Source organism: Pseudonaja textilis, chromosome 12 (assembly GCF_049901715.1).
Source record: "Pseudonaja textilis isolate UNSWEBS1 chromosome 12, rPseTex1.2, whole genome shotgun sequence".
NCBI classification, from domain to species: domain Eukaryota; kingdom Metazoa; phylum Chordata; class Lepidosauria; order Squamata; family Elapidae; genus Pseudonaja; species Pseudonaja textilis.
The window spans coordinates 403,140-429,050 of NC_142001.1; the positions used below are offsets into that span (position 1 = coordinate 403,140).

General features: G+C 43.4%; 1 protein-coding gene across 1 annotated transcript in view; it reads left to right on the top strand.

Annotated features, from left to right (window-relative positions):
• Positions 1-293: 293 nt before the first annotated feature.
• The window catches only part of PAK3 (p21 (RAC1) activated kinase 3), a 210,534-nt gene continuing 184,916 nt past the window's right edge, over positions 294-25,911 (top strand). Inside the window, exon 1 of the mRNA XM_087940838.1 lies at positions 294-371. The gene's annotated coding sequence lies outside the window, so the exon portion shown is untranslated. The remainder of the gene's footprint in view (positions 372-25,911) is intronic.

A 25,911-nucleotide genomic window follows, 5' to 3' on the forward strand; every position in this document is an offset into this window, starting at 1 on the left:
CCTTTGGCCGGCAATGCAAAGTCTCGGGAGAAACGGGTGCATTCAATCACGTGTGAACGCAGTCCAGGTCTAGCCAACCCAAGCGGCGAGGCTGCAGTCGTCCAACCCCCAGTCCGGTTCGTTCTAGCTGCGCTCCCCGGGCGAACGCGGTCCCCGCGTCGACCAGCCGCAGCAGCCCCGGCAGTTTACGGGCTGAAGGAGCGGGGGGCGTTCCGCTTCCGCCGGGCGGTGGGAACCACCCGGCCTTCCCCGCCCCTCCCGGCTGTCTCAGGCGAGGAAGGGGGGATCCTGGCCGCGGGGCTTTTCCGCAACGAGCGGCAGCTGAGACGCGCCGCCTTCCGCCCCCGCCGCCCAGCAGGAGAGGAGAGCAGGTTTGCTGGGCTTGCGGCGGGGGAGGGGGGCGTTTGCTGGAGAGGAGGGGGTCGCTTCACGGCCACGATCTGGCCTTGGGTGGAACCAGGTGTTCCCCAAGCGGGGCTCCTTTTCTCCGCAACGTGCTTTGCAGGTGATCTGGTTGTGTAGATCCAGGCGGTGCGATGTCTGGAACCTGGTTTATTGGGGCAATGATGGTTATTCTCTGGGTGAACTCTGGCTTCAGTTCCTAAGGCAGGGCTGGAAGTTGGGTTTTTGTGCTCATTTCTTAAAGTTCTTGCTGTCGGGATCCCTTCCCACTTTTAAAAACCCTCCAGAGCCCCAAGAGAGCTTTTGTTTGCATGGGTTATATACTGATCGATATTTACCGTATTAAAAATTAAAACTGATATATTCGCTACTGCTTCTCACAATCGTTGGATGGAGTTTTAATATTGCATTATTTTTCAACATAGACTGGGGAGTGATTTTGATTTCAAGGACCCCTAAATAGGTCATGGGGGACCCCAGGCCTGCATTTTAAGAAACATTGCCAGACCAAATTGGCTCAGCAGCATCTCAGGCCATGCTGGAGGTAATCTTATTGTAATGGGTGGGTCACAACTGCATTTGCAGGACAGCAGCAAATGGAAGTAGCTATGTTCTCCCATTCCCTGAAGCTGGGTTACAAAACGTAAGTGTTGCTCTTTCTCATATGGGGACAAAACAAATAGACTACCTTATGGCTTCTCTCTTGTGCTGAAGAACCAACTGCTATATCGTAACATGCTACTATTTTTCCAACTTGACAACTTCAAGATGTGTGGACTTCAACTCCCAGAAATCCTCAGGCTGGACTTGAAGATGTCTGGACATCCATTCCCAGTATTCTCTGGAATTCCCTGGCAGAACTTCAAAATGTGCAGACATCAACCCCCAAAATTGGCATCTTAAACTTGTCCAGTTGGAAAAACACTGATCTGGAGTGTTGTGTGAACTGAGTCTCTAGGACTATATGGGGTGGTTCCAAGGATAGGGAATTGTATCCTATGTGCTTGTCTAGAACTGCGCCAACAAACTGGACCAATTCCCCAAATGACTGATGGAATAGATTTCTTCACTTCCAAAACTATGTCACAAAAACTCTATCTAGTTTTGGTCACCATAATATAAAAAAAAAAGATGTTGAGACTATGGAAAGAGAGCAGAGAAGAGCAACAAAGATGATTAGAATTAGAATTAGAATTCTTTATTGGCCAAGTGCAATTGGACACACAAGGAATTTGTCTTGGCGCAAATGCTCTCTGGTGTACATTTGTCAAGACTCAGACTCACAAAGTACAAAATTAGAGGACTGGAGGCTAAAACATATAAAGAGCAGTTGCTGGAATTGGGTATGTCTAGGGAAAAGAAGGACAAGAGTTTAGCAGTGTTCCAATATTTGAGGGGCTGCCACAAAAAGAGGGGGGTCAACCTATTTTCCAAAGCACCCGAAGGCAGGACAAGAAGCAATGGATGGAAACTAATTAAGGAGAAGATCAACCTACAAATAAGGAAAAATTTCCGGGCAGAGAGAACAATTAACCAGTGGATCAACTTGCCTTCAGAAGTTGTGGGCCCTCCATCATTGGAAGCTTTTAAGAAGAGACTGGACAGCCATATGTCCAAAATGGTGTAGGGTCTCCTGTTTGAGTAGGGAGTTGGACTAGAAGACCTCCAAGGTCCCTTCCAACTCTGATGTTCTATATTCTAAAAGGTAAAGTGAGGATCTTAACCCTTGCCCCCTCCTGTCTATTATTTTTGTCGTGGGATCGGGGAGGGGGAAGATGTGTGTTCTTTCAAACACAGCACTTCTGTGTAACCATCACCCCTGTCCTCACTTGAATTTCCTAAGAGCAAATATTTACAAATCCCAGCAACATTCTTTCAAAGAAAGACAGAATTACTAGCTGGCCTTTGGCTTTGCTATAAATCAGCTTTCCATTTACTTTATTATAGTAACGTTTTTTTAAAAAAAATATATATGAGGTGGAGAACCTGACTGGCACCCTAAAATATCCATTGGCACACTGGTGTCTCTTCCTAGAATTGGCAGCTCTTGAGTTAATATCTTTTCTCCAATTGTTTGGCTCCAGGTCCTAACCTGGAGCAGTTCCAATTTCATCCTGGCAAGAAGGGCAGGAGGGAGAGTAGTAGAAATAAAAGGCTTATCCGATATTTGGACAGGGCTTCATTTAGTATTTGGGGACTGGTGGTGGCCATTCCGCAATCTCTTTTTGAGATGAGTTTCACTCCTGGTGATGACCCGGGCGTGTCTTGTGTTATTTTCTGGGTAGTGGCCTGGCTTTGTTCTGGGATATGAGGGGTTTTTTTTTGTTAATGTCTATGGAGATTCTCTGTCATCCAGGGCATGGTTGTCCCAAAGGTGCTTTTTCAAATGGCAACTTTTTTTCCCCTTGAAAACTTCTCATCCTAAAAACTTCTTCAGTTCTGACTCTTCAGAACTTCAGTCCAGTTGTCTTTGGAAAAGCACCTTTGGAATTGTCTTTTGATGCTTAACTGAGCCTGGAGTTCCTCCTTCTCTTATGAGTGATTTTTCACCCAAACACTGACAAGCATGGACCAGTTGAATTTCCCTGGTCAGCCAAGATAAGTTCAGTATTGCCACCTATTGGAGCTCTGATACTTAGTGGGCTTTCTAAACGGGGCATGAAATCCAAATATTTTTGAGATGTCAAGTAGATGGTGACCTGCTGGTGCCAACCAGGGTTACTGGATGTACAGGCAAGGGGTCTTGTATTTCATTTGCTGATATTTTTCTGTGCCTCACTGTCATGTTCCAATTTATTAGCTCTTTGGGTCAGCATCTCTGCTGTAAGCTTGGCACCAGAGAAATAGGTAGGTTTTCCTTTCCCATTCTTTCCATAAATATATGGAATTACTCCAGTTTGAAAAATGCTCTAGTTTTTTGGTACTATGAAGCCCTGGGAACAGAATTTGCAAGATGCAGAAGAAAAGGGAGTAAATGTATTCACTATGCCATATATAGTGGGTCTCCTGGTCTTGTTTGCATCAGGGGAAAAAAATCAATGACCAGAAAGTAAGGCCTTTTCTTACATTTGCCATTTTGCAAGGTGTTGGGTGCTATCATTGTACCCCCCCCCCCTCCAAGATTATATTCGACCTGATTTTGCTAGCGTTTCCAAAAGCTTGCAAGTGTTGGAGGTATTCCCAGTAGCCTGACTGCCATGTGGTGACAATGGGTCGGCTTAACATCCATGCCATTGGCTTTACAACCAACCTTATTGACTTAATGACTGCTATCAAAAGGTGATGAAACAGGGTCTGGTCATGTGACCTGTTTTAAGACCATCACAACTTAAAATGGTAATTGTGTGTCTCAATTATGGTTCTAGCTCAACAAGTACGTGTATCTCTGTAGCTATATAGCAGTGAGATGAATTCCCAATGGAGTACAGGTAGTCCTTGATTGACCACCACAAATTAAGCCCAATTTTTTTTAGCAAGACAGTTGTCAAAGTAAGTTTTGCCCCATTTTCTGACCCTTCTTGCTACAGTTGTTAACGGAATAGCTGCAGTTGTTAAGTTAGCAACATGGTTGGTAAGTAAATCTGGCTTCCCCATTGATTTTGTTTGTCAAAAGATCACAAAAGATGACCAACGGACACTGCAACTGTCATAAATATGAACCAGTTGCCAAGTATCTAATGTTGATCACATGACCATGGGAATGCTGCAATGGTTGTAAGAAGCATAAGGCACTTTTTTCAGTGCTGTTGTAAGTTCAAATGTTCACTAAACGAATAGTTGTTAGTTGAGGACTACTTGTAAATGCTTCACAGATTTGCTTTCAGCAGTTGCAGTGACAAAATCCAGGGCTCAGATTTGTCACCAGCCTTGGAATTCACTGAGTAATTTGGACTAATTATTCTTCCCCTACTCAGCCTGTCCAACCCCTTGTTAAGGTAGAGATGACAGCAGGAAGGAGTATGATGTAAAGGTCCTTGGAGAATACAAATTGAATGAGTAAGTAAAATGTAAGATTCAACTCTTTCCTGCCAAGGAGAAAAGTGGTGTAATTAATATGCATGTATTTATTTGAATATTCTTTTTTAAACAAGAAAAATAGAGAAAGAATTTCTTCTTTATATTCCTTTCTCTTTTAGAGTTATTCAGTTCCGTGATGCTTTCAGTCCATTCCATTTCTCACTACCTTCTTTTCTGTTAATGGTATACAGTAATTATTGGACAATTCTTCTTTGACTAATGACACCTTTTCTGGCAGGGCAAGGAAGCTTGAGCTGTGCATGATAATGAATGGAAAATCAGCTATCTCTGACTGAATGTTTAGTGGTGTTGAATGACCGGCTGACTTGCATCCCATTTTATGAAGGAGATAGCCAGAGTTAACCATTGAGAGGCAGAAGTTTCAATGGATGAATCCAGGATGGTGAGGACTAATCCGCATCTTCACAAGACATATTCTTTCCAAGGAGCTGTGTGTTGAATCTTTGGGTGATAAAACTCCCAAGGGGCCTCAGTGGCTCCCAGGGAGAGTGCTAATGACCAGATGACTTCAAAGAAATATACAATCCTTCCATCCCTCCCATCCTATCAAATACTATCCTTTTATCCCCCACCATTCAGTCTCAATTGTTGGTACCTGTCCTTCTATTCTCCCACCTCACCATCAGAACTGATGAAGCTTCTTGGTGAGAAGTGAAACATTCTCCTTAGAGCTGCTCGGATCATCCAGAGAGTGGGAGGTGCTTCAGTCTGCGTTGCTTGTAGGCTGAGCTTAATTACTGAGGAACGATCCGCCCTCCGTCACGTGGCTTCCTAGTAGCATCCCCCAGTTTATGCTCAGCCTTCGTGAAGTCAGGCTGTGTTTTCTTCCACTCCTTGGCCGATTCAAGCCTCTAGCTTAAGGTTTGCCTATTAATTTCCTTCCTTAGCCTCTGCGCATTTGGGTGACTCTGGTGAATGGGGAGCGCGTTTCTCGCCCCCAAGGGGGAAAAAAAGTGAGTGGTTTAACAGCGCTTCTGCGCTATCCCCCCCCTTCCTTTCAATTTCTATCGTTTCTCCTGGCGCTTCTCTACGCTGCCCTCGCTAGCGGCCTGAATCGATTGTGCTGCGAGCGCAGCTGTTTTTCCCCCCACCCAAACGCCGATCACCCCAGGAAGGGGCGATTCCATCTTGCTGCCCTCCCGGCATTCTAACTCTGCCAGAGGGACTTAGTTTCCGCCCTGAGCTGCCCGAAAAGGAGATCTGTAGGCGGCCGCCATTTTGGGCGCCACCTCGTGTTCGGGCGCCATCTTCTGGCCTCATTTAAGCTGCGAGGTTGCTAGCTCTTTTTCACAGGCCTTCCAGCCTGTTAGAGCTTATTTATTTCTGTTTTCCATTGCCTGATAAATCTTAGAATTGTTGGTCTTCCGCAGCAGCGCTCAGGGCAAGGTATTGCAGCCAACCCCTCCCGGTTGCTGTCTGGGAGCCCAGGCTGCCAGAGACCTCATCTCCAGCCTCAGGCGTTCATTTGACCAATTTGGATTTTTTACAACAACAATTCCCTAGCTCTCCTGTCCTGGGAGCTCCAGACCTAGCTACTGGTTCGATATTGTGATAAATAAAAAATAGAAAATAAATGATAAATAATTAATATTTATATATATATGTATATATGTATGTATGTATATATGTGTGTATATGTATGTATGTATATGTATGTATATGTATATATATATGTGGATCTTTGGTCGTTCGGGTTTTCTCCCATGTAAGATTTGAAGTATCTAGGCAACGTTTCGATGAAGTCTCATTCATCATCTTCAGGCTTCTGTCTTCGGCTTAATTCTCTTGAGGTTGATGAGCCCATCATTGGCTTAGCATCCTCCTCCTCCCCCAGTGATCCTCTGGAGGCTCTGAAGCCCGAGGACAAGAGGTCCGAACTAGCCTTACGTCGGGCTCATCTAGCCAACTCTTGGGCCATTAGATCGGCCATGGCCGCCTCCTTCTTCACCAGGTCTTCAATCCGGTGGCTCCACCAACTGAAACAGCATGTCCCCCCCCTCTAATACGAGGGCGCACCAGGACATCGCCAAGCTCACGGCCGCGGCAGAATTTTCGGCCGACGCTACCTACCACGCGGTTAAGTTCTCCTCCCGAGCAATAACCTCTCACGTTACAGCCCGCCACTTGCTCTGGCTCAAACCCTGGCAGGCAGATGTAAAAAATAAGGTTAAGCTGGCAACCACCCCCATCAAGGGGGACAAGCTATTCGGTTCAGCTCTGGAGTCCCTGCTAGCCGAGACCAGAAGCAAGAAAAAATTTCTTCCTTCTCTTTTTCGGAGACCAGAGCCAAGAACCATTCAGCCATTTCGGAGAGGGTCCTCCCGACCCCCTTACCAGTCTCCTTTCCCGCCCAGATATCCGAGACCCCCCTCCTTTCAGCCATTCCAACCTCATGATCGATCCGATCCAGGCGACAGGAACAGGAGGGGCGGCAGCTACAAGCGTCCCTTCAGGGGTTCAAGGGGGAAGCCCTTCCGGCATGCCAGATAGATCCCATCCCTCCCTTCCCATTGGCGGGCGTCTCAGACATTTCGCCGACCAATGGGACTCCTCCACTTCCGATGCCTGGGTCCGGGACACCATCAGATTCGGTCTCACCCTGGAGTTCAGTGCTTCCCCCCCAACTTTTTCATGGCATCCCCCCTCTCGAGGGATCCCACCAAACGCAGTTTGATGGATTCCGCTATCCATCATCTCCTCAACATTCAGGCTATACAACTCGTCCCACCCTCCCAACGAGGGCGGGGTTTTTACTCCCACCTTTTTGTGGTTCCCAAATCCTCAGGTGGATGGAGAACAATTCTAGATCTAAAACGCCTTAACCGTTATTTGATCCACCGCAGGTTTAAGGTGCACACCTTACAGTCCATTCTTCTGGGCACCAGATAGGGGGACTGGCTCTCTTCCATAGATCTTTCAGAGGCATATCTACACATTCCAATCCGGCCCTCCCATTTCAAATTCCTCAGGTTCTGTTACAACCACCACCACTTCCAGTACATAGCCCTCCCCTTTGGGTTGGCTTCTGCTCTGAGAGCCTTCACTAAGGTCCTCGCGGCCCTAGCAGCTCACCTCAGGAACCGTCCAGTGAGTCTTCACTGCTACCTAGATGACATCCTCATCCTATCCCACTCCAGACGCCAAGCAGAGTGGGACACCAGAGTTACTCTCTCTGCCCTCCAAGACATGGGTTCCTAGTAAACTGGCAAAAGAGCCAGTTGTTACCATCTACCTGGTTATCACACTTGGGGTCCGTTATTGACACAGTTAAGGGCAAGGTCTTCCTTTCCTCGGAAAGATTCCTTAGCATCCAGGAATCTGTCAAACTCATCCAAAGATCAAAAAGGGTATCTCTATTAGAATTGTCTAAATTGCTAGGTAAAATGGTCTCACGCATTTCCATTGTTTCCTGGGCCTGCTTACACACCAGATCTCTGCAGTGGTTCCTGCTCCCGTTCCAAAGATCCGGCAGAAGCAATTCAAAGGCCACGGTCAAGGTACCTCCAAGGGTCCTTACGTCTCTCCTCTGGTGGACCAATCCCGCCATCAACAAGGGCCATTGCTTCAAGGAGCCCCAACGCCTCACCCTCACCACAGATGCCAGCCTGTCCGGATGGGGCGCTCACATCCACTCGCTCATGACACAGGGCAGATGGTCACAGGCAAAGCGGGCATGCAGTATAAACTGGTTGGAACTCCACTCCATCCATCTGGCCCTGCGCAACTTCCTCCCTCAGGTTCGCGGGCGGCATGTCCTTATACTCATGGACAACGTCACCACCAAGGCTCACATCAACAGGCAAGGGGGCACCCAGTCCATATGGTTGATGAGGGAGGCCGAGCGCCTCTGCCGTTGGGTGGAGTGTCATCTCCTCTCTCTCAAAGCAGAACACATCTCAGGGGTTTCAAACACCCAAGCAGACTGGTTGAGCAGGGCCACGGTGGACCAGTCCGAGTGGTGCATCCACCCGTCCCTGTTCAAGGAGGCGACCATGATCTTCGGTCTCCCCACAGTGGACCTCTTCGCATCCCCCCTCAGCACACAACTCCCAAGGTTTTTCTCGAGATACCCTTCCCACGGGGCCAAGAATTACAACACCCTCCATTGCCCCTGGCCCCCAGGGCTTTTATACGCATTCCCTCCACTAGCCTTGGTCCCCAGAGTCATACAGAAACTGATCCAAGAGAAGGCAGAACTGCTCTTAGTGGCCCCCTACTGGCCCAGATGCCCATGGTTTGTGGACCTCCGCAATCTGTCGGTGGCCCCTCCCTGGAAAATCCCCCCCAACAGGATCTCCCTTTCTCAGGGGCCCCTTCAGCATCCGGATCCCCAATGGCTTCAGTTAGCCGTTTGGAGATTGAGCGGGAATGGCTAAGAAACAAGAAGCTCTCTGACCAGGTTATTGATACTATTTTAGCTGCCAGGCGGCCCTCAACTACACGAATATACAATGCCACTTGGAATAGTTTCTGCAAGTGGTGCCACAATTCCGAGGTCAACCCGCTTTTGCCCTCCATTGCTCAAGTTTTGGACTACCTCCAAGAAGGTCTGAGGAAAGGGCTTTCCCCTAACACCTTGAGGCGCCAAGTCGCTGCCCTCTTAACTGTCATTGCTTATGACAGCCTTGGTTCTCTTTCTCACCACCCTCACATTAGGGCATTCCTCAGAGGAGCCACTAAGCTGTGCCCCCCTACCGTTCACCGATATCCTACCTGGGACCTCAATAAGGTCCTTGTGTCCCTCACTAAACTCCCCTTTGAGCCCCTCAGGGAATCCACCCTCCAGTTCTTAACATTCAAAGTCGTGTTCCTGGTGGCCATTACTTCAGCCCGCCGAATCTCGGAGATCGCAGCCTTGTTGGTGAGAAAGGACCTCTGCATCTTCCATGCTGACCGGGTGGTCCTCCGGCCTGACCCTACCTTTCTGCCCAAGGTCAACTCAACCTTCCACAGGGCACAGGAACTCACGCTCCCGAACTTCTGCCCCAATCCCTCGCGGGAGAGGGAGAAGCTGTGGCACACCCTGGATGTGAGACGTGCCCTTCGCATTTACATTAAGCGCACCCAGCCTTTTAGGAGGTCCGAATCCCTATTCCTTTCCTTTCAACCCAAGACCACAAGGCCACAAGGTGTCCCCTTCAACCATCAGCCGCTGGATCAGAGCTACCATTTCCAAAGCTTATTTGTCTCAGGCTTTGCCAGTACCCAGCAGAATAACAGCACATTCCACCAGAAGTGCCGCTACCTCGGCAGCCTGGGCCACCCAAGCCCCAATCTCTGATATTTGCCATGCCGCCACTTGGGCTTCCCCGTCTCCTTTCATTAGGCATTATAAGATTGACATATTTGCCTCAGTGGAGGCCTCATTTGGCAGACGAGTCCTTCAGCGGGTCCTCGAGGACCCACGGAGGCCTCCGCACCAGATGGAATCCCTCCCGTAGGACAGCCAAGCTTTGGTATGTCCCACTCTCTGGATGATCCGAGCAGCTCTAAGGAGAATGGGCATTGGTTCTTACCTGACACGCCATTTCTCTTCGAGCTGCGAGGATCATCCAGCCCCACCCTTATTCTTTCACCGTCTGGTGGGGTCTTGTTTTGGCCAATGAACCCGTAAGTCTAGTAAGATGAGAGTACGACTTTCTCTTCCATCTCGACTTCGCATAAACTGGGGAACGCTACTAGGAAGCCACGTGACGGAGGGAGGAGCGTTCCTCAGTAATTAAGCTCAGCCTACAAGCAACGCAGACTGAAGCACCTCCCACTCTCTGGATGATCCTCGCAGCTCGAAGAGAAATGGCGTGTCAGGTAAGAACCAACGCCCATTTTCTTCTTTCTCAAAGAAAACAGTCCAGTTGCCTTTTGAAGGAAAAAAAAAGCCCCTTAGAGACAATCTGCTTGATGTTTGAAGGTCCCCCTTGACATGATGGTTTTCTGAAGCATACATGCCAGTTTCTCAGGGATGGTTTTGGACTAGGCCCATCTTGGCTGGCATCTGCATTCTCCTGGTCAGGAGGAATTTTTAAAAAATCCACTTTCTGGTCAACGTGTATTTTAGATGAGCAAACAGTTCATGTTATGCTCATTTGTGGTTGCAGTTCACACCCTGGTCCTGTGTGGAAATGATGACTTTTGGAAGATGGATAATTCTTACTTTTACATACTTAAATGTGGAATGAAAGCCTCCCTATTTTATCCTCACATGGCAATCTTGTGAGATAGATTAGAACATGGAATATCTACCTTCCTTATGAAACTCTTTGTGGTGAACACCCTTGTCTCACTTCATAGGCAGTTTCCTTCTCAAGTTCACATTGTTGAATTGGTAAGAACAAGTATCTCCACACACCTCTTAAAAATAATTACAGATTTTTTTTAAAAAATGGGGATGGTAGAACCTTTGTCTTTCTTAGTTATGACACTGTCCTTCTGCCCCCCTCCCATTGCACCCCTCTAGGAAATAAATGAGGGAAATAAATAATATCTCGGTAGCTCTCAGCACATCCCTCTGTGAATGTTTTAACAATACTCCTTTAACATCTTTGGTTATGTCTACACGTCTACCTTGACTTACAACAGTTAATTTAGTGACTGTTCAAACTTACAATGGCACTGAAATAGTGGCACTGACCATTTTTCACACTTACGACCATTGTAGCATCCCCACGGTCACATGGTTTACAGCGTCCCAGAGTCATTTTGTGATCTTCCGACAAGCGGAATCAATAAGGAAGCCAGGTTCACTTAACAACTGTGTTACTAACTGTCAGCCTCAAGATCTCTTCGGGTACCCCAACTGCTATCCATCTCCTTTATTTCTCCGTTAGTATCTCTACTGCTAGGCTTACTTCTTTCGGCTGTCATTAGCAACGGGGAGGGGAAATTATGGGGGGGGAAGAGAGCTGGAGGTGTTTTGCATTCCCTTACTGTGGGCAGAAGAAGGGGGGGGGGTTTCTTCTTTCCAACTTTCCATTTCCTTGCTAGCCTCTATCCTTTTTGCGCAGCTGCGAAGTCTTATCAAAATATGTCAAGGTCAACGGACAGAGGCCTCATCACCACCTGAAGATGCTCACATGATCATATTCAGAACTTTTAATTGGAAGAGACTTCTGGACTTCGGGGTGGGAACAATTCCATTTCTTTGTATGTGTGATCTGCGCGCCAAATTCTCACTTTCGGAATTCCATTTGTAGCTTCCTTTTCATCTTCCAGTAAAAGAAGAACTTTGCTCTGAACCATGGAGTCTGAGTATTTCTTTCTTGGATTTTGAAAGGAGCACACATTGACACTAACTTAACAACTGCAGTGATTCATTTAACAAGTGTGGCAAGAAAGGTCGTGAAATGTGACAAAACTCACTTAACAACTGTCTTCCTTAGCAATGGACATTTTGGGCTCAAGTGTGCTTGTCAGTCAAGGACTACATGTAAGTGATGATGATGGTTCAAGGTCATCTGCTCTTATATTGTTCCACTGTTCCACTCTAGACCAGGGGTGTCAAACTCAAGGCCTGCGGGCCGGATACAGCCCGGGGGGTGTTAGATCTGGCATACGGGCTGGCCTGGAAACAGCAAAGGACTGGACCACGGTGCCTCCGCTAGCAAAAATGGGGCTGGTTTTGACCACCAGAGTGCTGCCAGAGGGCCCAAAATGGGGCCTCTGGAATGTTGCAGGAGGCTGACCTTCACTCAGAAGGTTATAAAAGGGAGGAAATGTAGCATATTTTACTTTTCAGGCTTGCAGGATTCTGCTACTATTAGCCTATGTCAATCATTTATAGTTCTAGTCTTTCTGTAGAGTCAGTTTCTTGATCCGGTCTCTCTCTCATAAGGTGATCATGTAGATCAAGTAAGTATTAAAAAAACAAAATCACAGAAATGTACGTCTTTCTATTTTTATAAGTGTATAAAACCATGTGTGTGGAGGTGCGGTCCCGTGTCACTCCCACCCCGGCCACGCCCCCTCCCCTACTGACACCCTGGCCCTCCGAGCTCAAACACAACCCTCAATGAAATTGAGTTTGACACTCCTGCTCTAGAGACCATCATATAGTCTTGGGGAGATTTCAGGGTAGGGAGATTTCTATTTAATGCCACTACTCTCAGACAACAACTTGAAAATAACTTCTCAAATCAGTATAGTTCTATGCTAATATGCTATGACAATACTTAGGATTGGAACTTCCTATAAAGATATTTTGGGGTGGTGGCTCAGTGGTTACAGATGCTGAGCTTGTTAGCTGGAAAGACCTGAGCACAGCACAATGGCGTGAGCTCTTGTTCCTTGCTCCAGCTCCTGCCCACCTAGCAGTTGAAAAGTATGCAAATGTAAGTAGATAAATAGGTACCATGTTGGTGGGAAGGTAACAGTATTCTGGGCACCTCAGCATATAGCCAGGCTGGCCATATGGCCATGGAAATACCTTCAAACAGTGCTCCCCCCTAGGCCAAGAAACGGAGATGAGTACTGTGCCCAAGAACTGGACATGACTGGATAGGAAAAAGTTACCTTTTTATAATAGTATTTTATTTGGATTAATTTTAGTAACTAGGTGCTTAATTATTTTTAGACTCCTTTATACTTACTGTTTTTCTCTTATACACGTATACATACATACAGAGGGATGCAATATTTCTTTTATTCAATATTTCTTTGTATTTGGCCTCAGGATTGTAAATAAATAAATTTGAATTTGGCCTGTCCTTGTAGTATCCAGAGAAGAAGCATTTGAAAAGAACAAACCAATCATCCAGAGGCACCAAGTCTGGCCCACTGGGGGTGATCAATATTTCAGGTTGTTTATCACCTTCTAAACTCTGCTGTCCAGCTGCAGGCTATGCATTTTATCTGCCCATTCCTAGGTAGCATCTCTGGATAAAGCCTTCTACATACTATTTCCATAGCACAGATACTTAGACTCTAAATCTTCAAGTGGTTGGCTTGGAGCCACTTGATTTAGGAGATTCCAGAATGTTTTTCTGGTACTAGACATTCTGGGGATCCATATTATTGAACTACGATAATCAGGACAAGCAAGCAAGCAACCACTGTCTTTCTTGTTATTCATCACCTTGCAGTGCTCCAAATTAACATAATTTTATCTGTACAAGATATGTCTATAAATTGGGTGTCTTCAGATTGAACTAGCCATAAATAATAAACTCATTTTGGACTAAAACAAAATCAAGACAGGATGTAAACTACTAATGTTTGAATAGTAAGAAATCAGATTTCAGACTGATGTTCTTATGAAGTCAGAATAAGATAGGTTGTCTTAAATCAGCCAACATATTCTTTCAAGTAGCATGTTTGCAGCTTTGTCAGTCTATGCTTATATATTGTGTGTGTTGAATCAGTGGTTTTGTTAATATTTAGTAGTTATTGATCTCTGTGAGGAAGAAAGTGCAGAGAAGAGCAACAAAGATGATATGGGGTCTGGAGATTATACCATATGATGAATGATTGAGGGAACTAGGTATGTCTAGTCTAATGAAGGACTGGGGGTGGTATGATAGCAGTCTTCTAGTACTTGAGGAGCTGTCACAGAGAAGGGATTGACCTATTCTCCAAAGGATGGAAGATTATTAAAGCGAAATCCAATCTATTTGTTTGTCAAACATGTACAAGACAACAAGTATGAACATAAGCACAAGGGAGTAAATACAGATAAATGGGGATAATAGGCATGCTGGTGCACTTGTACACACCCCCTCTAAGGACTTCTTAGGAATGGGGTGAAGTCCATGGTAGACAGTTTGAGGTTGAAGCTGTGAGGGGTTAAGGCTGTAACAACGACGTTGGGTAGGGCATTCCAGGCATTGACCACTCTGTTGCTGAAGTCGTATTTTCCTCAGTTGAGTTTGGAGTGGTTTACCTTGAGTTTGTATCAGTTGTTTGCCCATGTATTATTGTGATTGAAGCTGATAGGCAAGACGTTGTAGCAGACAATTTTGTGAACTATGCTTAGATTGGACCACAGGTGGCGCAATTCTAGATTGTCCAGGCCCGAATTTTTGTGAGTGGAGGAGTAGAGAACTTTTCTAGAGAAATATCTCTGAACACACTCAATTGTATTAATGTCCGATATGCATTGCGGGTCCTAGAATCTAGAATCAAGGAGAAATTTCCTGACAGTGAGAACAATTAATCAATGGAACAGTTTGCTCCCAGAAGTTGTGGGTATTCCACCACTGGAAGGTTTTCTGGGCAATTATTTGTCCAGAATAGTATAGGGACTCATGCTTGAGGAGTGGGTTGTAGTAGAAGACCTCGAATGTCCCTTCCAACCCTATTAATCTATGTTCTATGTTGTAAATATACATGTGTACCTTTATAAATAAATATGTGATTCTTTTCAGGAGTTAAATGTCTATGGAGATTTTCAGTCAGCCAGGTAATGGTTGTAAAAAACCATTTGGCACTTTTCAGGTATTGCGAATGGTGACTGGCTTATCAAGCTTTAAAAAGTAATTCTTCAAACCTGTTCAAAGGATGGGACTTCTGCAAGAGTTAAATAGTGTCTCCACAACACAGAGATTTGGAAGATGCTGATTTGCATTCACTGAATTTATGGAAAATTCAAGGATTGTATGATTGTTTTGGAAATCAGACTGCAGGGAGAGTGGTTCTGGACAGGATGGTCCTTCTGCCTTTTTCGAAAAATGCCAGGTGGTGGGAGAAATTCACCAACAGCAGCACAATTTGGAATCCCAGCAGGCTATAAAAAGTGTGTACTCACTTTTGCTTGTTAGCCTGACTCTCAGGGCCCCAAAATAAATATAGATGTGTGTCTGGGTCAGAAGATGGAGAGGTACTATTCACCTCCTGTAAAGAAAGAGGCCCATTCAAGATGTTGCTTGAAGTGTTGCCCTTGGAGTCAAACTTCATTTCTAGAAAGAGAAGAAGCTTTGTTGTTAGCTTAGAGGTATTTATTTTCTGAGAAGTGAGCGGCCAGCCATGCCTGCTGCACGGTGCCCCCCTGCCAGGAGTTCTCCGCTGGGGGGGGGGGCTTCTCATTCTCAGAAAGGAGGGTTGCAGAGCACCCCAAGGAGAAGGAGCTTTTGAAAAGACACCAACAAGCCAACTTAAAGGCTGTGTTTTGAAAATGGGACAACGGAATAACTAATTAGAAATGACTTCGTTAGCAGGTCAGAAGAATGTGGCATTAACATAAAACACAGAATAACAGGTTGGAGGTGATTATTGATTTTCACCAATAATATAGGTAGTCCTTGATGATCACAATTGAGCCCAAAATTTCTGTTGTTAAGTGAGTCATTTGTTAAATGAATTTTGCTTCAGATGATAAGTGAGTAACTTGGTTGTTAAGTGAATCTAGCTTTCCCATTGACTTAGCTTGTCAAAAGGTTGCAAAAGGTGCAAAACATGACCTTGAGATCCAGCAACATAAATCGTAAGTTTGAGTCACTTGCCAGGCATCTGAATATTGATCACATGACCATGATCATAAAGGTCAGTCATAAGTGTGGAAAACAGTCATAAGTCACTTTTTAGTGCTGTTATAACTTTGAATGATCACTAAATGCTGTTGTAAGTTGAGGACTACCTGTAATCAGCGGTGGTTTTAAGCCAGTGTTTCTCAAGCTTTAAGATGTATGGACTTCAACTCCCAGATTTCCTTTACTTTAAAACTAGAAAAAAGCTTGAAGTCCCCAAAGACTACAGGTTGCCATTCCAGAAGTAGAAGACTCTTTTCTGGAAAAGGGTAGCATCATAACAAACATATATGCCAAAAAAACAAAACAAAAGCAGGATGACTGACATATGTTTATCTTGCCACCTCCTTAACTTCAGGCCAGCTTTTCAAACTGCAACTTGGGGGTGAAGGGGAAGAAAAATCGGGCCATAACACAGAAGCCAAAAATTGGTTGGCCCTCTCAGAGGGTTCTTCCCTTAACATCCTTTCCAGAAGCTTATCTTGCCTTCTTGAATTATAACCCCTGCCTGAAAAAACAGGAGCTTTGTAAAAGGACAAATATCTTTATTGAAAATCCCTTTCTTTCTTTCTTTCTTTCTTTCTTTCTTTCTTTCTTTCTTTCTTTCTTTCTTTCTTTCTTTCTTTCTTTCTTTCTTTCTCTCTCTCTCTCTCTCTCTCTCTCTCTCCCTCCCTCTCCCCCTCCCCCTCCCTCCCTCCCAAGGTGGAAAACCTGTCCAGTACACTTTCCTTGAATGGGAGAAGGAACACAACAATAATAACAACCACTCTATGTGATAGGTTGGGCTAAGAGAAAGGGACTGGCCCAAAGTCACCCACCTGGCTTTCATGGCTAAGGCGAGACTAGAATTCACAGTCTGCCACTTTCTAGCCTGGGGCCTCACCCACTACAATAGAATAAACAGAAGAAATCTTTATCTTCCCATTTTGAAGCAAAATGTTGGTCAGATTGGACATTTATTCAAGATTATGTAAAAACACGATCCTGGGGATGGGGAAGGGGCATAATTTGGAGAAGTGCTTTTTGGAAAGAGAAGCAGATAATTATCCAATGGACTTGCTCTGTCTCTATTGAACTGGAGGAAGCACATTTATTTTGTAAAGAGGCAGAGATAAAAAGCAATGAGATGGTTCTTTCTTCCTCTTCCCCCCCTAAAAATCAAGGCCTGCAAGTTGCCTTCTCCAGCTGTCGGACACCCCCCTACCCAACCCATTATTGAATGCAACAATTCTCTTTATGTGGTGATAATTAGAACTCCTATTACCATGGAAAGTGGCCAATGTGTCACTAATGTTCTGGATGGCCTGGCATTCATAAAGCCCAGTGAAGCTTCTCCTCAAGGCTGCGACCTTGAGAGGAGCAGATGGTGCATAGGAAGCCCGGTCTTGCATTAGCATGAGAATAGCACAGGAGTGGGGCACATGTATCGCCCATTTCTTTCTTTCTTTCTTTTTTTTAATAAAGTTTTATTTGGGTTTTCACGCATACAAAATACAAATAAAACATCTTTTTTGAAAATAGCATGGTCCCGAGTTGAACTTCTTTATATAGACACAAAACTCAATTTCATGCTCCTTTTTGTACTCTATTCCATATCTTATACTATTCTACATTTTCTATATAGTTTTTCCCCTCTTTTAATTTTCTCAATTTTATTTTGATTATCGCATCTCAATTCAAATCATTATATTTATACTTTTGTCTGTTCTGTTTCAATTTCATATTATCTTTTCTCATTAAACAAATTTTCTCCTGTAGTTACTAATTGGAGAACGACACCTTTATTGTATCTTTTAATTGCATCCATTCAACTCTTATTTAAACTTCAGTATATACTTTAAGGTTATGACCTTCAATATAATACATAACTTCCAATGGAATTCTGCTGGTACATTCTTATAATACACCCTATATTCTTCAAAAAAAAAATTATAAATATATGTAATTATAAACCCTCATTCCATTCCAATTCAGTTCTATCATTAATAATCATTAAAATCTTAACATCTTTAACACTTCTTTTCAATTAAATATCATACTTCCTTAAAGACACATATAATCTCCATAATAATTTTTCCCTTATTTGTCTTCACATAAGTTTTGTAAATCATTAAATATTCATTTTGTTACATTTATTTATTGACAAGCATTCCACTGAATTACGATAGCTATTTTATCAAACATTTTAATCATACATTGTTTCATATTTTCTAAAATTATTTCTGTTTCTAATATAACCATACTATCTTATGTACCTTTGCAGAATCCCTTTTTCCATTAAATTTTCACCCATTATCTCTAAATAGGCCCTGTTTCTCTATATTTTGTTTCTGTCTTTTATAATTTCTTTTCCTTTCTTTCTTCCCTCTCTTCTTCTCCCTCCCCTTTTTACTCCCTTGTCTCTCTACTTCTACTTCCCTCTTCAGCATTTCCCTCTTCTGTTGCTTTCTGATTTTATACTTATTTTTCACTCTATTTTTTGGGGCGGGAGTTGTTTTTCCCAATCTTAAATTTTCCATTCTCTTTCCCCCCTTTCCTTTCCCCCCCCCACCTAAGTTTACTTGTTCATTAAAGATGGCTTCTTCTTTGTCGCAATCTTCTTGTTCTGCAGGCATTTCTTGTTGTTTCTCATAATTCCAAATCTCCATTTCTAAAAACTGAAATACGAAGCCAAAAGAACCTCTCCCTTCTTGTGCATCTTCTTTGTACTTTTTAAGTTCCGTTTTCAGTTCTTCTAAAAGTGGAGCCATTTTAAACAGTTTTAAACAACCACCTGATTGATTTTAGTCATTCAAATACAATAACCAAAAATCTAGAAATCATCAAGTAATCCAAATAGTCCCAAATTATTTCTTCTTATTTCTTTTTCCACTTTCTCTTCCTGGGTTTTTTGTTGCGATATTTCAGTTAAAATGTATCTTTTGGAAGTCTTGTTGAAATTTTGCTGTAAGTTCTTTTTAATTCCAGGCAGTCTCCTCCCTTCCAGATCCTGCCCGTTTATTCTTTTTCTCCCCTTTCCTGTTTTCAAAAGCTTTTGATTATCCAGGTCTTTATTATCCCTTTGACTTTTTATTTTCAGCATTAAATGCCTATTAATGTCAAAGTGGATTTTTTTCCAATTTCTTTCTTAAGTCTCTTAGCTGTCAGTATGGGGAAAGGGAGAGAAGAAAAACCAAATCTTTTCCCTTTTCTCTCTCCTTCGCAGCTTAAAAATCTTCTTAGGGAACAATATTATTATTATTTTAATAGTTTCAATTCCAGGGTACCTTATTTGTTGCTTTTGCTGTTTGACCCAGTCATCCAAAACTTTCTTTTCTTATCTTCCTCCTGCACATTCTTTTCTGGTCGAGTTCTTCTTTGTGGTGGCCATTTCTGACCACCGCTTAAACCGCCTTCGGGAAAGGGAGTAATGGCCAGCTGGAGAGGAGAGATGCGGCTCTCCTCAACCCTGCAGGCAGTCTCCCCCTTCTTCACCACCTCTATGGGGTGGCTTAGCCCCGATACCAGCCGGCTGGAGTTGCTGGTGGTTGAAGGGAACTACAACCAGAATCTCCTTGTCCCCTTTATAACCTCATTTCAGATTTTGCACAGATGTTTTCTTTGTGGCCTTATTCATATCTCATGTTTGACTATAATTATATTTCTGAATATGCTGATGACTGGAAAAACTATATCAGGGTTTCTCAGCCTTAGCAACTTTAAGATGGGTAGAATTCAATTCCCAGAATTCTCCTGCCATCCTGTGTCTTCTAGGAGTCCAGGGGTCTCCCCGTCAGTTGAATGTTGCTTGTAATGATATGAGATACAACAGAGGACAATGGAAGCTATTTTAACGTGTGATTTATAATACAGATGCACAATATTTGATGGAAAAATTTATATTCAAGGTCAGGAATAATGGATTCTCAATGCCATCTTTTATCCTTGTTTTAGTCTGTAAAGGCAACTACTGCAAAACAGCATCTCAGCTATGGGATAGGTATTAAATGGAGGGCTGAATTTTTTTAACCCCCTGAATTCTGTGAAAGTTCAAGGGGAAATCTATTGTCTGTCTCTCTTTTCTTGTATGGTCACAAGAGCCCTGTTGAGTAATTGGCTTCTGTGGTTTGGCCTGGTAGTTGGAACCTTCTATCTTCTGCCTTTCAACATTGATAACAATGGGAAGGCGTTTATTGAGTGCCTGGTTCTCATTTTCTGAACATCTCCCTGAAGAGGAACACAGCTGTGCTGCAGAATTCATACTTACCCAAAATCTGTGACAAAATGCTTAAAAAATAGCAGGGGGGAGTTATCTACCTATTCCTAATGGACATAACATTGGATAAAATGAAAAAGGGATGAAAATCTACAATACAGTGAATAGGAAGGTGGCATGTTTGTAGGAAAGGTGACATTTGTCTCTTAAAATGCAAGTACAGGTAATCCTCAACTTACGACCACAATTGAGCCCAAAATTTCTGTTGCTAAGCAAGACATTTGTTAAATGAGTTTTGCCCCATTTTACGACCTTTCCTGCCACAGTTGTTAAGGGAACCACTACAAGCATTAAGTTAATAACATGGTTGTTAAGTGAATCTGGCTTCCCCATTGACTTTTGCTTGTCAGAAGGTCGCAAAAGGTGATCACGGGACCCTGAGATGCTGCAATCATCATAAATACGAGTCAGTTGCCAAGCAGCTGAATTTTGATCAGGTGACCGTGGGAACATTTCAGAGATCGTAATTGTGAAAAATGGCCCTGAGTCACTTTTTTCAGTGTTGTTGTAACTTTGAATGGTCACTAAATGAACTGTTGTAAGTCGAGGACTACCGGTAAAGAGACCTTATAGGTAGTTCTCAAGTTACAACCACAACTGAGACCAGAATTTCCATTGTTAAGAAGGGTGGCTGCTAAGTGACTCACACCCAATTTTGCAACTTTTTTTTTTGCCCCAGGTGTTAAGCAAATCACTGCAGTTGTTAAGGGAATTGTGGGGTCGTTAAATGAGTCCGGCTTCTCTCATTTGTTTTGCTGGTCAAAAGTCAGCTGAGAAAGTTGCACAGAGTGATCACATGACCCTGGGCCGCTGCAAACGTTGCTAGCAGACGCCAGTTGCCAGCGCTTGAATTTGATCCTGCAACCTTGGGGATTGTTGTAATGGTCATAAGTATGAGGACCAGTCTTAAGTCACTTTTTCCAGGGCTCTTGTAACTTTGAAAGTTCACTGAAGAAATGGTTGTTAAGTCAAGGACTACCTTTATACAAGGTTTGACAGAATACATAGCACATTTTTTAACAGGCTTGGGTGTAACTTATTCCTCTTCAGTCATATGTTTAATATCTTTCCTTTTCACTTCCATTAAACAATCATCGTTTTATCTTTTAAAGGCTTGTTTTTATTACCTCAGCATTGACATCTAGTCTGAAGCCAGCTTCTCTTATCCTAGGAATGGTTAATTGCCAGACAAAGATGGGAATGAAATACTTACACAGGGGGAGTGATTTTGGAAAATAAGCGTTTTTTTTAGTGACAAATAATTTTCAACAGTGTGCCACTTTGGGAAATAATATAATGTTTCCATTTTTAAAAAATGAATATAACCATCTCCCTCAGTTGTATTTCTAGTCTTAAATATGATTTTTTTTAGTTCAGGTAGTCCTTGCCATACAACCGGTCACTTCGTGACTGTTCAAAGTTACAACAGACCCACCCTGGGGCTACACACAATCCATATTTGAAGTTTGGACAGCTGAGCCTCCCCACATGCATGGTCACAGGACTGCATTTTGGGTACTTGGCAAGCGGCCTCCATTTACAGCTGTTTGAGGTATCCTGTGGTCACGTGATCATGTTTTATGATGGTTTGCTGAAAACTGGCATTTATTTCTCTTTTTCAGCAAGACCAGCCTGTAAAGAACCATTGGTTTGCTTAATGACTATGATGTTTATTTAATGACCACCACAAAAGAGATCATAAAGTCTGCTTCGTCACATAGGTGACCAGGTTCACAACCATCACAACTTAATGAATGTGATGGGCAGGTTTCATAATGGTCATAATTCGAGGACTACCTGTAGAAATAGAGGAGTTTTATAAGTGAAATGCAGGGATAAGAGTGAGAAACAGGTGTTCATGCAGCCAGTCTTTCAGTGAAAGACTCGGTAGCATTTGCACATCTGGGTAATCTTGGTTAACTGTGGTGCCAACCCAGAACGTGGCTTAATTCACTGAACAGCTCAAAAAGATGAGTCAATGCAGCCATCAGGTTTACCAAAGAATTTACTAGAGTTTGTGACAGAATGGATTATTCTGGTTTGCTGACGGTCTTTGAAATTCTTGTTCAGGTCTTTAAAATTTGGATGACTTTGGTAGATACAAAAATTGGTCGTGGGTGTGTTACGAATGTTGCATTTGAAAAGCTGTGGTGAAAATGATAGCCTTGCTCTCCAGATGTTAATTTTGTCCCAAAGAAGGCGAAAAATTAATTATTTCAACTATTTTCTCTGAAAACAGGATGATGGGAAAAGGGGAAGCTTCAGTCTGAGACTAGCTGAGCCCTTTTGAGATTGCTTTGGACAATACAGAATTTAGGGTATTTTGACTTTTTGGGAAATATTAATCTTGTCAGGATGAAATTGTGTCCCACAGTATATTTAACTGCAGTTGTTTGGAAAGAAAGAAAGGAAGGTTGACTGTAACGGAGTAAGCAATTGTACAGGTAGTGCTTGACTTACGACCGTAATTGAACATGGAATTATGTTGCGGTCATTAAACAGTTCACCATGTGACCATATTATGACTTTTTATATGGTAGTCATTAAGTGAACACTGTAGTTCTTAAGCAAATCCATTTTATTCAAAAATAGGTGTTTTTTGCCAGAAATTATACAAAAACATCAGAAACTGGCAAAAAACATTAAAAAATTATGGTAACATGACCGCAGGATGCTGCAAATGAGCTGGTTACCAAGCAACTTCAAAATTGGGCGGTAAGAAGTACTTTTGTTGTAAAGATCTGTCGTAACTTTTAAGCATCACTAACTGGCTGTAAGTTGAGGACTATCTGCATTGCCACTTATGACCATAATTGAGCCCAAAATTTCTGTTGCTATGTGAGACATTTGTTAAGTGAGTTTTGCCTCATTTTATGACCTTTCCTACCGCAGTTGTTAGCTGAACAGCTGCAGTTGTTATGTCAGTCACACGGTGAATCTGGCTTCCCCACTGAGTTTGCTTCTCAGAAGGTCTCAAAGAGGATCATGTGAATCTGAGACATGATTGCAGCCGTCATAAATAACGTTTACAAGTCGGTTGCCAGGTGCCTGAATTTTGATCACGGTACCAAGGAAAGCTGCAACAGTCGTAAATGTGAAAAATGGTCCTAAGGCCTTTTTTCAGTGCTGTTGTAACAGTCATTAAATGAACAGTTGTAAGTTGAGGACTACCTGTATGCATCTCAAACACCGCAGTGTGTAAAAAAGTTCTTTATTTCCAAACCACAGACCCTTTCTCTGATGAAGATTGCCAAACCTTTATAATAAAATAAACCTTTATAATATTATAATCTGTATAATAATATATAATCTTATAGTATAATATAGCATTCTCTCTAATAGTTATAATTTTATTTGATTGCTTCTCATTTCCTAAATAGATCTATCTGAACTATTTCTTCTCTTTTCTCAATATTCATCCATTCCCGACGGGCTTCAGAAAGTTTGTCCAGACTGAGAAGCTAAGCAGGCTCATCTCTGACTAACATTTGGATGGGAGATTTGCTGAGGGTGTCTGGGACTTAAAGATAAGCTGGGATCTTATTCACTTAGAAAACAATTGCGATGTGGAAATTGATTTCATTCTGCTTAAACTCATTTGGCTTTCTTAGCAATCTAATCTCTTGAGCTATCAGAAGAAAAGAAAACCATGCAACAGTGCTTCTTAGGCTATTTTGATTAGTGATCCATATATTTAATTAGGAAAACACAGATGTATAGCATGGGGAACTGACTGGATTGGGAAGAATACTAGTGAAAAGGATCCTCGGAAGGCAGTTCATCAGGCCTTGAATGGCAGCCTGCAGGATGATGCAGGGAGATGCAGGTTAGGAGTCCTCAGTGGAACCACCACTTCCAAGTCTTTGGAAGAATTAGTGGTATCCTTCTGTATTTGGCCAAGCTCTACTCCAACAGGCTTTCAAGAGGCATTTGAAGGGAGCCCTATGTCCTTTGAGCTTCTGCAAGGGCAAGGAATTACTAGTAGTCCTCACTGTATAACCGCAACTGAGCCCAACATTTCTGGGGCTAAGCAAGACAATTGTGACGTCAAATTTGCTCCTTTCTTGCCACAGTTGTTAAACAAGAGGGTAAGTTTCTCTGGCTTCCCCATTGACTTTGCTTGTCAAAAGATCACAAAAGGAGATCATGTGACTCTGGTCATAAATACATGCCAGTTGCCAAGCACCCAAATGTTGATCCTGTGACCATGGGGATGCTGCAATGGTTGTAAGTGTGAAAAACGGTCACCATTCACTTTTTTCAGTGCCATTGTAACTTCTGATGGTCATTAAATGAATGGTTACAAGTCGAGGACCTCACCTATCCCATCCCTTTTGGCTCTGCTCGCTCTGGGTATCTCAAGGTCTGACCAAATGGGGCTGTCAGAAAGTGCCATCTGTGAATGGTGCTTTAGCAACATGATCAGGTCTCTTTAAGCATAACTTTATTGAGTACATCATTTTGGCACACATGAGTTCGACTGTAAAGTCCATTGCAATCTCTTCCCAGGGCCGGGTTGGCTCCACCACGTGCAACAGCAAGCCTGGGCTCTTCCCTGGTCTCCTTTTCAGACACTGCACAATTTTTCACATAGCTCTCCATGTCTTTCTTCATCCTTGGTCACCAGAACAGTCTCTTAACCAAATGCAAAGTCTTTAAAAACCTGAAGTGGCCAACTTGCTTGGTGTCATGGCTCCATTGCAGGACTTGGACTTGTAGGTTTTCAGGAACATACAGCTTGTCCCCCTTCCATGCTAGCCCTGCTCTCGACATTAGTTTACTCCCATGGGCTCCAATCCAGGTATTAGACTGTAATTCCTTTTTCATCTGTCAAGTCAGTTCACCCCTGGGGTCTGGCAACTTCTTCCTTGCCTGTTACCTTGTGGTCACTTGGGATGCTCGCTGCTTTGAGGGGATGATTGCATTTACAACATTTTCTCAGTTACTTTTGTACTGCAGCATGGAGCATAGGCTAGAAAGTTTCCCTCCCACCGAGGTGTACTTCAATTCGAAGTCAAATCTACTAAAATACTGTGCCCAAACTCACCAAGACTGAGAGGTGCTGGGCAGTGTGGGAGAAGGAAGCTTTCACTGTAAGGTGGGCATTACTAACTTGGTGGCAGTTCCTTGAGGAAGTAAAGTGCCTTTCGAGGTGTGAACTCACCATAAAAGTTTGGAAGTGCTGAGAACTGCCCAAAAGCTCTCCCTGAAAGAGTTTTCCGCAAGTATAAGCAAGCACATGGCTGCAACTTTCCCTCTCTGTTTTTCTGGAGGAGCACAATCCCCACAGCCACATCACTGGCTTCAGGTTGGATGATGAAGGGCTCCTTGGGGTTAGGGTGTTTTAGGACTGTCTCCTATACAAACCACCTTTTCAGTCCCCCAAAAGCTTCTTGTCACTCCATCATCCAGTTTAGTGGTTGACTTGGTCAGGCTTTCCTCCCCCTTTATGAAGGAGGGGGATAAATTGCTTATAAAAGTTTGCAAACCGCAGGAAGTTCTGTAGCTGCTTCCAGGTCCAAGGGACTTGCCAATCTAATATAGCTTTCACTTTCCCTGGGATCATTTCTATTCCATTGTGCAATACTTGACAGCCCAGGGAGTCCAGGCTGGTCTTGTGGAACACACATTTTGGTAGTTTGGCAAGCAGGTATACTCTCAAGAGCACTAATTTGGTGCACTAATTTTATGTGCTCCTCCATTGTCTCCTTGTAAATGAAGATGTCATCAAGGTACAGTAGGATCCCTTTGTACTAATGGACA